Genomic DNA, 15,318 nt, shown 5'->3' on the forward strand with positions numbered 1-15,318 from the left:
ATAACCTGACATCAAGCAAATAGTAACCATTATTTTCTTATATTTTGTAGTGTCTTCATCATATATACTTGAAAGTTTAGTTCAGTTGAAAATAAATTTGGTTTTAAGTGTGATATATAAGATAAGGATATCTCAAATTTCTTCCTAGCATCATGTGTTGATTAATCATTACAAATCTGAATATATAACAGTCAGTTTCTCAACTATTTATTTTATTTAATTAATTTACACTACATACCTGTTATAATTCAGAGTATTACTGTTTTTCAAGTGCATGATGTAAAACCACTTACGTACCATTTACTGACTACCTTTGCCTGTTGTTTTAAAAATTACAGTTGAACTTTAAAATCTTTTAAATTACCGTCATTCTACCTCCCATCCATTTATGTCTATAAACGTACTTGACAAAAATGTATGTCTGCTGCATATTTACTATGCTATTGTCTCTCAGTCCCAACCCCAGTCTTGTACACTCGGCTTTGTGTTGCTAGAAACCTGGCTCTGCAAGCCGTTTCCTCTTCTCTAGCCGCTGTGCCAGGCTCTGCCACTAAGGGGTGCTAGAGGGAGGCTGCAAAGGATGGAGAGGACAAGGGACTTGCTCCTTTTTTTCTGCTTCCTGTGGCTTCAGGTCTGTTTGTGTTCCTATGAGAATTTCCCTAGCAACATTTCTTCTCCTGGTAGCAGCAAATCGTTCTTGTAGCAACAATTGTATCCACTTTCCAGATTCAGCCCTCACCGAATCAGCCTCAACATGCCCCCTCAGAGACCCCAGCACCCACTACCAGTGACCCCCACAAAGGTCTGAGTTTCAGCCCTGTGAGACCTCCTGAAACTTTGAAGTATTAATAAGTCCAATGTCTTCCCTTTGTTTCCTCAGCCCTAAGGACGGTCACTGCTTCCCACGTTGCTATCTCTATGATTCTGTAAAGTTCTGTGTGGGGATTTTGTTGTAGATGTTTGTTTCTTTTTATCTTTTCAGTCACCTAGTTAAGAGCTTTATAACTCTCTGGTGTAACTGGGTTGACTTTTTCCTGACTGGACTCTGACTAATAACTGAAACATAGTATTTCTCCCCTGTACTAGTCAGAGTTCTCCAGAGAAACAGAACCAATACATGTGTGTCTTTATATGATTATGCTGCATATTTAGGAAGTCCAAAGATCTGCAGGGTAAATTGGCAAGTTGAACACCCAGGAGAGTGATTGTGTGGTTCCCAGCTAAAGGATGGCAGGCTTGAGACTCAGGAAGAGCCAATGTTTCAGTTCAAGTCAATCTGTGTAGAAGAATTCTCTCTTTCTCAGGGGAGCATCAGCTTTTTTGTTGTATTTATCCCTTCAACTGATCAAATGAGGCCCACCCACAATAGGTAATGCGATCTGCTTTATTCAGTCTATTTTAATGTTAATCTTATTCTAAAATACCCTCCCCAAAACATCCAGAATGTTTACCAACTGTCTGGACATTTAATTATATTCCTTCTGAAATACAAAAGATAAAATAAATGGTACCATAAAAGAAGGTGAGATATGATAATATGATGGTGGCCAATTAATATGCATAAATCCTTTTTTTTCTGGACAGACACCAAAGTACTTAAGAGGATTAAGAGATCATTCTAGAAGTCGCACTACCTGGAAGCCTGTTGGGCATTTAAATATTGATTTCCATGGTTCCAGATGGCAAGTTGAGGCAAGCACTTGTGGTCACATGAATATAAATCCCAACTGTTACTGAGGATGAGAAATTGTCACTATTACCATACAACCTAAAAAAAAAAAAAAAAAAAAAGTCATCCATTCTAATTGCTCACCTGAAATAACCTTGAACAACATCTCTAAAAGTGTGGCTTGCACTTCTGTTTCTTCAGACATAACCTGCTTCACTTTATAATCTAGGCAGGTAATGCCATTAGGACTGAGCTGGGGCAAGGCACCATCTTTCTTCCATGCAGATCATGGACTTTTTCTATTTGGTTCCGTCAACTCCCGGGCATTTCAGGCCCATGGAAGCGAGAGATCCGCATTTATGATAAGCTTGCTATTTCTAACTCATCATCGACAACCTTCAAGAGGTCCCGTGGAAGCATGGAGTCTGCTGTCTGTGTCTGAGGCCAGTCAGTGTCTGCTCGGTGGACATGAATGAAATGTCATCAATAGATGATGACTGAGAAGGAGGGGTGTTGCTACTTACTGCTGCATCTGTGCTGAAGGCTTGGTCTTTCATAGCAGATCTTGCTTCCTTCTTCCCAGTCCATTACTTCTTTGAGAATTAGCTCTTTCCATTCTTCAGTTGCACGTTCTCTTTCTTCCAACTGGGCATCGGAAATTTGAGGTGGTGGCACTTCTGCTTCAGCAGGGTCATACGAAAGTTTTTATGGGATTTAAGTTGTTAAATTCGGCATGTATTTGGGAAAGATCTTTATTTTGATTCAAATACTTATCCAGGGAATATGATTAGCATCAAATAAAACTTGGAGGTTTTAGTTACAGAAAGACACAGTCAATAGTTTGCTAACAGATTTCAGTGTGAATAAATGTTATTGATGATATCGTTTTGTAATTCTTCCTTTCAGCCAAGGTCAACTGCAGGAATTAAATTATGCTCAAGCAGAATTTAAATTGGTAGGAGAACCCACATTAGAGGGCCACTGTGTAATACATTTTGGGTATCCAGCTAGGTCTTTAGAACAGGGATAGTCAAACTTGTTCTGTGAAGTGTCAGATAGTAAATATTTTAGGCTCTGTGGGGCCAGACGGTCTCTTCACAGCTACTGGGCTCTGACTTTGTAGTGTGAAAGCAGCCAGAGACGATAGTAAACAAATGGGCATGGCTGTGTTCCAACAAAACTTTCTTTTCAAAAACAGGCAGCAGGCAGGATCTGGGCCATGGGTTGTAGTTTGCCAACCCCTGCTGTAGAAGATTAGAAGCGGAGACGGTAGAATCAACATTCCATGGAGAAACATTTTGGGGGAGTTATGTTTTAGCAGCTCTCACAATATGGTGAGAGCTCAGGGATTCAGTAGCAGCAAGCTTTCCATTTCATGTGACCTTCTGAGTGTACCAGTGGGTAGGCGCCCCATTCAGGCTTCAGCAGCATTAGCCTAAAAGGGGTTGTATGATTTCTTAGCCATATTACTGATAAAAGTTGTTGAATCTTCTGATAGAATTGCTTTTTATTTAAACATATTCAAGTTTGTTTTCATTATATTAAATCAAATAGGTTAATATGCTGGCCTGCCTCTCCTCACCTTCTTGTAAAAGAAATTACATCACCTATATCTTCTCTGAATTAGGTAGCTATACAGATGCTCCTCGACTTACAATGAGGTTATGTCTTGATAATCCATAAGTTTAAAACATCGTGTTAAAAATGCACTTAATACACCCAACCTACCAAACATCATAACTTAACCTAACCTACCTTCACTGCAGTCAGAACGCTTACATTATCAACCTACAGTTGGGCAGAATCCTCTCGCTGCTGCAGCCCAGCATCATGAGAGTGAGAAAGTATCATGTTGCATATTGCTGGCCCTACAACAGGTCAAAATTCAAAAATTGATATATGGTTTTAACTGAACGCTTATCACTTTTGCACCATTGTAAAGTTGAAAAATCTTAAGTCGGGGACCATTGTCTATCCCATTGTTGTCCTCACTTGCAGGATCAGGAAACTGCTTTACTCCAGGGACGCCCAACCAGAGGCTGGCCACTATGCTGTGATGTCCTTATGTGCTGAGAGAGACCAGGAGATGCCACTGCAAAGCTTCTGGAGGCTGGCCAGATGATGTGAAAGACTGAAGGACGCCATAGTAGCCAGTAGTTCACCTTCTGCTGCTTAGAGGCTCTCCTCTAATGTAAGCCAGAGCCACAGACAAAAATGAAAGGCAAAAGAATATCAGCGGGGTGTGGAACACAGAGGGGGTGGTGATCTGGAGACTGCAAACTGTCTAGGGGGCTAAATGGTTAATCAACTCTAAGTAATTGTTTCTGGGGTAGGGGGGGAAGCCTGGTTTTGCCAGAATTCCTATTTTTCCCCAAAAGTTAGCATTTTTTTTGGTAAAGTTTTCCAATTTTTTAATTTTTGGAGTTAATTCAATTTTTAAAATCCTCAGTGTGTGTGCTTGAAATGAAGTGGATCTGAAGAGTTAAAATGACCTTTGTGCCACATTTTACAACTTTTGTAGTAGAGAGTGATTTTATTTTTGGAGAACTGAAATTTGGAAACATAAAGAGGCATATAATAGGCTGTATAAGAGCCATAATAAGAGGAAAGAAACTGACAGGAAAGGAGACAGAGTTTGATGCGTGGCAAAGTAAAGTCATCTATACCTAGTCTGTCCCAGTAAATATTTGCTTTTCAAATGGAATAAATACATCTTCAAGTTAAATATCTGAACTACCATAAAGCATGAGTAATCTAAGTCAATTGAGAGAAGAGTAGAAAAGATATGCAAAACAAAAAACCCAGAAACTCAAAAAAAGATCATTGAGTCCATGAGAGAGAAGGGAAGAGAATCTGGTCCCTGGAGTTCCTCTTTTCAGGATGCTTTTCCAGTCTAGTTCTCGACCTCTTCCACGGTACGTTTACAATCAAGTCTTCTTACCCTGAGCTAACTTGCCTGGATTTCTTTTCTTTTTAATTAAAAGAATCTGAACTAAGCATGCAACATTATTGAGTATATCTGATTGTTGAGTATATCTGGGCCCTGGTGATTAATATTACTTGTGGGGTTCCAAGTAAACTCATGTGCAAAATTATGCAATTCTAAAACATAAGAATTGCTCATCATACAATGCTGTACTTTTCTGTCAGTTATTTTAAGATTATAAGGTTGTTGCCTGTCATTCAAAGGCTCTGATGGAATCTTTGGGGCAAGTGATATTTTGAGTAATTAGAAAATAATGTGAAGAAAGAATGTGGTTCTGTAAAAATTATAGTTTAGTGAAAGGGGTTTTGGTTACATGTTAAACAAAATATGTTGAATATTATAGTTTCCGGTATACCAGAATCTTGAGGGTTTTGTTTTTATTTCCATTAAAAAATGTCATAATTTCTTTAAGTTGAAATTCATAAGTTTGAACCTTGCTTTCAAAATATATAAATTCTTCACTAAAATGCAGTAAGTCTATATTTCATAATATAAAAGACAGTGAAATGTATCTACCTATCACATGTGTTACATTATTACTTTAGTGCTACATATGTTTTAAGAGCAAATTTGGATTTATGGATACCAACAAGTTAACTCTTAGATTTTGATGAATAATGAGGCTATTCTTCTATGTCTTGAGGCAATTTGGCCATTTTAAGATTGACTCTCAGATTAATCTACACTAAGTAACACATGTCTATATCAGTCATGCCGCTTTTTGGAAAAGTAAATTTAGCAAAAGCATTGAATTTGCCTTAACATGTTGAATAAAATAAAACAATATTGATTGATATGTCCACTGATTCTGGCTTAAGATAAAATGATTTCAAAGAGTTCAATCCTAGACTTCCCTTTCCGGTTGGAAAATGATCTGAAGATATTTGGAGAAGATATGCAACTTTAGCTATGGCTTCAACACCTGAATGCGAGGAAGGTGGAATAACACATGGAGAAATTACTGATGTGATAAGACAGGAAAATATTAATTATGACTTATTTAAATCATTTCACAATATTTCTGAATTTGAAATCCATGTATCTAACTACTCACCATTTGCAGCCTCATTGGATGCTGAATTTTTCCTGAACTCTTTTGGAGTATACATTTTTATTATTTTTTTTAACATGGATAATATTAGACACAGTGCTTATATTAGGTGGCCTTCCTTTTCTGAACCACTAAGGAGTCATTGTGTGTTCATAAACTAAAAGACTCACAATGTCAAAACAGGGAGTAAATAGAATACTATTTATAAGCTGGTGAATGTGTTGCCACAATAATGAGAAACTGATTCTATAAACAACTAAATGTGAAGACTAAGTAGTGAGAAGAGCCTAACAAAATATTTCTTTCAAAAAGTGGTGGATAAGAGCCCTGACCAGATAATTTAGTTGGCTAGAGCATCATCCCAATACACCAAGGTTGCAGTTTGATCCTTGATCAGGGCACATATAAGAATCAGCTAACAAATGTATAAATAAGGGGAATGACAAATTGGTGTTTCTCTCTCTCTTTCTCTATCCCCCCCTCCCTTCCTTTCTCTCTCTAAAATAAATGAATAAATTTAAAAAATGTTTGAATGGTGGGTAAGAGATGTGGAAATATACTTCTGGCATGTGACTATACTTACTCTATTGTCAATTAATATGGTTGGCACATGGCAACTATTACTTGTTTATTAATGCATTTTCATGTAATTTTCCCCTAATGCATTGAAGGACTTTGATTACAAATAGAAAAATAACTATACAGACTGATAAATAATGTAATATAAATTCATTGGCAATAGCATTTATTGAACTGTGTTGGATACATTGTTTTTCTCAGAATTTTGAAACTGTTTGTTACTCTGTTATTATTACCCTAAAGTATTTATTTACATAAATTTACTTTTACAATTACAACTACATATTTTTTTAAAAAATAGGGATGTATGACTTTATGCAAGACTGATTGGCCTTATGAACATCCTTGGGAATCAAGTCATTTTATGTAATCTGTGTAATCAGTAATTTTCCAGGCAGCAACAATCTGATAACCATATTCAGAGGGAGAAAATGTTGGCTAATGAAACACAAAATTCTCAGCTCTCAGTGAAAGCTATGGTTTCTGTGGGCATCAGAGTCCAAGCAGAGAAAAAGCTGACGCATACAATTGGGTAATTTAAGGAATGCTTAATAAAGAGCAGAGCACAGGTACACCACAAGGGATAGTGCAGTACCCTGAGGCTTGCCTCAATAGCTTTTAACAGCTATGTGGTGAGGACTGACTGGAAGAAAATACAACTTTAAACAAGAAAGAAAGTTAGCCTTGCGTGATCCTAGAGCAAGACAGTAGGGGGATTATATACCATTGACCTCACTTTCCTGCTTCCTGCTAATCTTCTGATAGGGTTGCCCACTGGACCAGCCAATCAGAAGCCTTTCAGACCATAGAGCAGAATGCAGGACGGAGAAGAGGTAAATCAAAGGTATTCAGCACAGATTTTAATCTGGTATTTTCACAGTCCTTTTCCTGTGTGTAACCTTGGAAACGTATTCACCCTTCCTAGATCGAATCATTCTCATCTTATAAATAAGATCCCTTACAATTCTAAACTGTCATGATTCTCTGAAAACAACTTCAGAATCAGTTATCTCTAAATTTATAAGATTTTACACTACTTAATGGAATGTGATTTAAAGTCTCATAACCATTTAAAGGTTTACTTTTAATTAGTCCTAATTTTTATATTGTTTTATGACCCTATTACCTACTCTTGGCAGTTAATCTAACCTTTAAGTACAAAGGCTCTATAGTAAGAACTTTAGCTATTTAATATTTTTCTTCCTATAAAGGAATTCTTTTGAACCTCAAATCATTTCTCTTCTCTAAAACATTTTGTTTTATATGTAAAATTTTCATCACCTTTAAATATATTCAATTTAATCTATTCTTTTATAATTTTAAAACCTAGAATTTTAGCATAATTCCAATTTATTTTTAGATACTTTTACTTAGCATGGTAAAATTTTAAAACTATGAATATATAACTAATATTGGTTCAGTACTTTGAGTCAAGCAGATTTCGAGTTAGAAATTTTCTATATGTTATCTTATTTATACTTAAACAAACCTCATATTACATAAATATTAAAAACTGATTTAATAGAAAATCCCACTGAGAATTAAATCCTAGGTCAAGTAGATAGTTAGTGGTCAAGCCAGGATTTGGACACACATCCATCTCATCTCAAGGCTGAGGCGCTTTCTGAAATACACATCACAGTATTTATAGTCTCCTTCCACCTTCTCTAATAGTTTTTACTCTACTACATGGTCCTTTGTTCTGAGAAAATCACACGAGCATCTGTGTTATGGTTAGATTTCAAGTGTAAAGCAGCATATCTTAAGCACAGAATTATAATGAGGTCCTTGTTTAGTAAGTTGTCTGTTTCTATAACAATGTACTTCTGTGATCTAGAAAGTTCAAGTCAATACGCAAAACAAAGTACACAAAAGATGGTGTTTACCTTTGTGATTTTCACTGTTGGTATATATCCAGCTTAGGATTTAAGCTTGTGGATCCCAAATGAGGCAAGTACTGAAATATTAGGGGATGTACTTTTCTGTACAAAGAAAGTACAGTGGGTGTGGGGGAGATTTAATTTCCAATAATGGTAAAGTACATTTTTGTGGAACAACTTTACCCCTGAGAATAGCTAGAAAAGATGGGGAAAAACAAAACCTGACCCCCAACATCAGAGAACTAGCAAGGTAGCCAGGATATGAAAGAAGAGAAGTACATGAAAATAAGCCTGGCAGTCTTTATCTCTTTTCCTTTTAAAATTGTTTGCCAAAAATAATAAATAAATAAATAAATAAATAAATAAATAAATAAATAAATAAATAATAAATAGTGCATTCATGTCACGCATAGCTGAGAGGCCAAAATGTTGAATGAAAAGAGGCACTTAATGAATAAGAAACTGAACATATTTTGACAGTCTCAGGCTGATGAGACAAATACGGGAGATCAGGGAGTATCAAAGAGCAAAGGTCCTGGATAATATTCAAAATATACATTTAGGAACCTGGAAGTGTCACAACCCAAGAGCAAGGGTGAACCCAAGAGCAAGGGTGAGCTCTCACAAAAGACTTAAAAACAACTTCAAGCCAGCTCAGTCTATAACTGGATTGGTTATCTTTTCCTACTCAAACTGCCTGCCATAAACAAAAACATGTTTTGTTTGTTTGTTTCTGAAGAGAAATTGCATCAGACAGAACCTCAGTTAATCTTTCTTTCTTTTTTTTTTTTTTAATACACAAGGACTGGCACATAACAAAAATGAAAAATTCAAGAATGCCAAAAGAAGAACAAATGACCAAAAAAAAAAAAAAAATCAAAGGAAAAATTATAAAAAGAAACAACCCATCAGGTAATCCACATATTGGAGTCATCTTCTATGACTTTAAAATAAGAAATGGTTTGTTTTTTCAATAAATAATGTTAACTTGACTGAATATCACATGGAGTTCATCTTGACCTAAACCATACATAAAAATTAACACAAATTTCAAAAAGAAATCAGTAATGCTTCCAGTAATTAACATCAGAGAATATCCTGATGACCTGGTGTCACCAGTGGGGAGCTCTGTGTGTTCTCACCTGTTGTTGGTGAAAGTGGACTTCTTGCTGTGTCACAAGAAAAGGAATTTTCTGAGACTTGTATGGGAGAATGAGTGGTACTTATTCACATGGAATTAAACCCCTGAGTTTCCAAGTTCTCATCTCCTTTCGTCCCACCAAGGAAAAAGTCTCCTTTTGTCTTTAGCAGAGCTAGGATTAAAGCCAGTGTCCAGAGTTTCTGCTCCATATTTGCTCAGTCCAGTCCAGCACCTGGCTAGGTTAGCTTGTGTCCCCAGCTGCAGTCCATTTCAGGTGGAACCCATATGACCATGGACCACGCAGTTGTAGGGCCTCATGGCTACAGAGGGAACACGGGTGAATGCAAGAAAGCAGGACAAAGCCAGAGGAACAAGAGAGAGAGAATGCCTTTGTCTGTGGATTTTAATCTAAATTGCGTGTGCTTGCAGTAACTACACCCCCTCTAGCCAATTATCTTTGTTCCATGTCAGACTGACAGGCAAGTACCTTCCCTATGTCACCCCCACTTTACAACATGTGTGCCCATCTTCCTCTTTATTTGATCCCTCCATCCAGCGATCTGCAGGGATGGACTGGTGGTTCCCTGGGGAGTGCGAAGCTATAGCTTCCTGGTGAAGCTGCCCAGATGACCATGTTTATAAGGTCTGGCCTTCCCTTTACTCCTTCCTATTATTCATATTAATAACTAGCTAATTTTCCCTGGCAGGTTTGGCTCCGCGGCTTTGGCTCAGAGGTTAGAGAGTTGGCCTGCAGACTGGAGAGACCCGGGTTCGGTTTCCGCTGGGGGCACGTGCCTTGGTTGCAGTTTAGCGGGCCCGGTTGGGGTTCTGTGGGTGGCAACCGGTCTGTGTGTCCCTCCAGTTGATGTTTCTCTCTCTCTTCCTCCCTCTCTCCCTCCTGCTCTACCTGGATAGATATTTCTCCAAAGAAGATTACAAATGCCAATAATCACATAAAAAAAACGCTGAACTCCACTAGCCTTCAGGGAAATACAAATTAAAGCCACAGTGAGATACCACTTAATACCCACTAGGATGGCTACTGTCAAGGAGATGGAGAAACTGTAACCCTCCTACACTGCTGGTGGAACTGAAAAATGGGTGCAGCTGCTTTGGAAAAGGGTTTGGCAATTTCTCAGAATGTTAAACAGGGAGTTACTGTATAACCTAGAATTTCCACTCCTAGGCATATACACAAGAGAAAATGAGAGCATGTGATCATACAACAACTTGTAAATGACTGTTCATAGAGGCAATATAATAGCCAAAAATTGAAAACTAACTCAAATCTTGAATAAGTGAGTAAATAAAATGAAAGATGTTTATATAATTGAATATTATTCAGTTTAAAAAAAATAAAGTACTGATGAAGATGCCACATGGATGAACCTTGAAAACTAAAAGATCTGAGCCAGTGGGATATCACATCCACAGCACAAGGCCAATGTAGAGCTAAAGGATTTATTGCATGTGCCTGGGTGCAGGCAGGCTGAGCCAAAAAGGAGTCAGCCTCAAATAACAGTTGGGGTTTAGATTATATACTCTACTTCTAGCTTCCAGCAATTCCTGCTGATGTATTCTGCATGGCCCATTGTCCATGTTGCAGTTGGACTGGTCTGGTATCACATTTTGCATCTGCTAGATGATTCACTGTTTTTCAGATAATCCAGATAATCTGTACTCAACAGAAGGCTGAGCAAAGGTCATGCAAGCAACACATTTTTTAAGTTTTTACTTTTGCAAGCTTTTATCTTTACCCTTTAAAACATTACTAACCCTTTCAAAAACATTATGCTAAATGAAAGAAACCCATCACAAAAGAACATATTATATGACTTCATTTATATGAAAAGTGCATAATAGACAAGTATTACAGAGACAGAAAGGAGATTTGAGTTGTCTAAGGCTGGTGAGGCCTGGCAGGAAATGAAAAGTCACCGCAAATCAATTAGGGGATTTTTTGAAGGTAATGAAAATGTTTTAGAATTTGTCATGGTGATGGTTACACAACTCTGTAAATATACTAAAAAGTATTGAGTTATACAACACTTCAAATGGGTGAATTGTAAGGCACATGTATTATATCTCAAGGGGATTATAGGTAGGTAGAAAAATATATAATAGATATATAAGATTATTTTAAAATAAGAAACTTCTCTTTATTTATTTTTAACAAAAACACAAGAGAACAAATCCATTTTATTTACTTTTCAATAAATTTAAATCCTTGAGTGGTATAGCATTCCATGGATTCTGTGTCCAGTGGCCTTAGCAGGAAGGTTGCTTTGGGATTTAGCATGAACCATGCCACTATTTCCATGAACACGAGTTACCTTTCCCCAGTTTACTCTGGTTTTGTTTGGTTTGCCACCAGGAGTCACTGTGTTGTTCTTTGCTTTGTACACATAAGCACATCTCTTGCCCAGATAGAAGTCAGTTTCATCTTGAGCTTAAACACCTTCAATTTTAAGAAGAGCTGTGTGCTCCCTCGGATTCCGGAGACCCCGTTTATATCCGGCAAAAATGGCCTTGGACCACCCCCTTCCAGACATAGTTGTCCTTATAGAAGTCCTGTTCCAAGCAGGCCCCCAAAGTTCAGCAGCAGGAATTCCACTCACCTCCACCAGAAACTTCTCTTTATTAAAGAATTTCATTAACAATATTAAAATGCAAGTCCCAGAGTGAAAAAAGATATTCTTAATACCTTTAATCAACAAAGATCTGATATTTAGAACATATAAAGAACTACAAAGCAACCCTACAACCTAAAGAAAAGTAAACTTAAGACTTGAAGTTTACCATGTCATAAAAGAGAGTATCTGAATGGTTCACTAAATATATGAAAATGTGTTCAATCTCAACAGTCATCAAGGAAATAAAGTGAAATCCAAATGTGATAATAAGAATGCAAAGAAATTTAAAAAGACTAAAAATTCCTTGTCTAGATGAAAAGCTGGAAAAAGTATAAATCCCACCCCTCTAAATAGCAGTTTTAATTCAGGCAATTTCTTTGGAACCATTTGGTGGCAGTTTCTAATAAACTCGATAGATCCTCTGATCCAGTGGTTCTAGGAAGAAAGTGTGGTGAGTACATGTGTTCACCAAAGAACAGCATAAAAATTTTCATAGCAATATTATTATTATTATTATTTTTAATCCTCACCTGAGAATATTCCTTCATTTATTCTCAGATTGAGTAGGAAGGGGAGGGAGAGAGAGAGAGAGAAATATTGATGTGAGAGAGACACATCAATTGGTTGCCCACACGACCCTGACCAGGGCTGGGAATGAACTGCAACCGAGGCATGTACTCCTGACCAGAATTGAACCTGCAACTCTTCTGTCCAAGGGCCAACACTCTAATCACTGATCCAAACCAGCCAAGGCCATAGTAATATTGTTTGTAATAATTAATGGCTAGAAACAAACCAAATGTTTACCAACTTTAAAGAAGATATACACTGGGTCAAATGGCACTTCAATTTTTAATTTTTTGAGGTAAAATAGTTGCTGCACCAGTCTGCATTCCCACCAGCAGTGTACTAGAGTCCCCTTTTCTCCACACCCTCGCCAACACTTGTTGTTTGATGATTTGTTGATGGCGGCCATTCTGACAGGTGTGAAGTGATACCTCATTGTTGTTTTAATTTGCATCTCTCTGATGATTAGTGATGTTGAGCATTTCTTCATATGTCTCTTGGCCATTTGTACTGTATGTCCTGTTTGGAGAGGTGTTTCTTTAGGTCCTCTGCCCATTTTTTAATTGGGTTATTTGTCTTCCTTTTGTTGTGTTGTGTGAGTACTCTATATATTTTAGAAATTAACCCCTTATCTGATGTATCATTGGCAATTATGCTCTCCTATATGACCCAGTGATCCCACTTCTAGGAATATATTCTAAGAAGCCTGAAACACCAATCATAAAGAATATATGTACCCCTATGTTCATAGCAGCACTATTTACAATAGCTAAGATCTGGAAACAGCCCAAGTGCCCATCAGTAGATGAGTGGATAAAAGAACTGTGGTACATATACACAATGAAGTACTATGCAGTTGTAAGAAAGATCTCTTATCCTTTGAGACAACGTGGAAGGACCTGGAAAGTATTATCCTAAGTGAAACAAGCCAAGTGGAGAAAGACAAATATCACATGATCTCACTTATTTCTGGAATATAATGAACTAAACAAACTGGTGAACAAAATAGACCCAGAGACATAGAAGTAGGGTACAGACTGACATTCCTCAGAAGAGGCAGGGAGAGAAGGGATAAACTACAGAACTTATATGCATGTGTGCATAACCAATGGACATAGACAACAAAACTGGGGACAGGGTGGGAGGGGATAGGGAGAAGGAAGTCAATGGGGGGGAGGAGAAACATCTGTAACAAAAATAAATTAATAAAAAATAAATAAAATTAAAAATAAAGGAGATGTGTAAATTATAGCATCATATAGAATGCTGTACTGCAGTGAAAATTAATGACCCACTGCCGCTTGCAATACATGAATGTATTGCGTAATCACAAAATCGAGAGAAGGAAACCATATGCAAAAGAGTGTGTGTGATTCCTTTATATGAAGTTCAAAAATAGGTGTTAGAAATAAGGATGATGTTTACCTTTGGCAAAGGAGAAGTAGCCTTTGTGGGGAAACATGACAGAGCTTCTTGGGTTTTAGTGGTATGTTGTAACTGGCTTGAATCAAGTTGCAAGAATTGATTGTTAAAGTTTTGAATTTTGCAAGCTGGTTGACATCAAGTTGGAAGCTTAAAGTTGGCCATGCTGGGAGTTTCATGCCATGGAAATTGTGTTTTTTTTTACGGTGTTTTTGTTTTGAGGTGGGACCGCTGGCTCTCACATTTTTACCAGTGTAATACTGGTACAAGATGTATTCACTGTGTTAAATTCACAGAACTATGTGAATTTTTCTCTATGTATATTATACTTCAAAATATAATTTGTATTTAAAGGAGAAAAAAATAGAAGCCATTTTAATTTCAAACTAATATCTCTAGAGTGTTGACCAGCCCAAATCCAGGGAAAGTGGAGAAGGAGAGCTAAGTGGGTATTTCTGAGAGAAGCAATGGGTCCAAAACACTGATAGAAGCATTGCTTTCTTCTCCATTTTCACCAGTTAGATCAAGGGTTATGCTCTTTTGTTTCTACAGAGATCAGACAGGTGATATAAAAAAAATGAAGGTAGCCCTGGCTGGTGTGTTCTCAGTAGTTAGAGCATGGGCCTGTGGACTGAAGGGTCATGGGTTCAATTTCTGGTCAATGGCACAGTTCCTGGGTTGCAGGTTCCCTGTCCCCAGTCAAGGTGCTTGTGGGAGGCAACCAATAGATGTGTCTCTCTCAGGTTGATGTTTCTCTCTCTCTCTCTCTCTCTCTCTCTCTCTCTCATCCCCTCCCTCCCTTCCACTCTCTCTAAAAATCAATGGAAAAAAATATATATCCTTGGGTGAGGATTAATAAAAAATGAAGACAGACTTTGCATATTTATTCACATAGTAATATTCTGCACCTTCACACAGAAATGTTTTTTTTCCCCCCTTGGAAATCACTTACCACTTCTTGATATATTTGCAACCTGATGATTAGAATATTAAGCTCTTGTATCAGATTGCCAAGGTTTGAATATAAGCTTTTTATTTTTAGCTATGTGATGTTGAAGAAATTATATAACTGTAACTTCTCCTTTCCTCATTAACAACATGCAGAAAATAATTCTTCTCCATCACTTTTTCACTCAAAGTGATTTATGGAGTAAGGGCCAGGTGCCAGGTATGATGTTTAAGCAGGAAGTAAAGCAAGAAGTAAAATATACAAAGACCTATGATCTAAAGTTTCTTCTATTATAAGAGGGGACACAGCCCTGGCTGATTTGGCTCAGCAGTTGGAGCGTGGGCCTGCGGACCAATGAATCGTGGGTTCGATTCCGGTCAAGGACATGTACCTCGGTTGCAGTTTGTCCCTGGCCCTGGTCGGGTGGGTCATGCAGGAAGC

General features: G+C 37.5%; 1 pseudogene; it reads right to left on the reverse strand.

Annotated features, from left to right (window-relative positions):
* Positions 1–11,525: 11,525 nt before the first annotated feature.
* On the reverse strand, positions 11,526–11,858 carry LOC118625802 (annotated as a pseudogene).
* Between the last annotated feature and the right edge of the window lie 3,460 nt (positions 11,859–15,318).

The sequence above is a fragment of the Molossus molossus genome, unplaced genomic scaffold (genome assembly GCF_014108415.1).
Source record: "Molossus molossus isolate mMolMol1 unplaced genomic scaffold, mMolMol1.p scaffold_m16_p_11, whole genome shotgun sequence".
Lineage (NCBI taxonomy): Eukaryota > Metazoa > Chordata > Mammalia > Chiroptera > Molossidae > Molossus > Molossus molossus.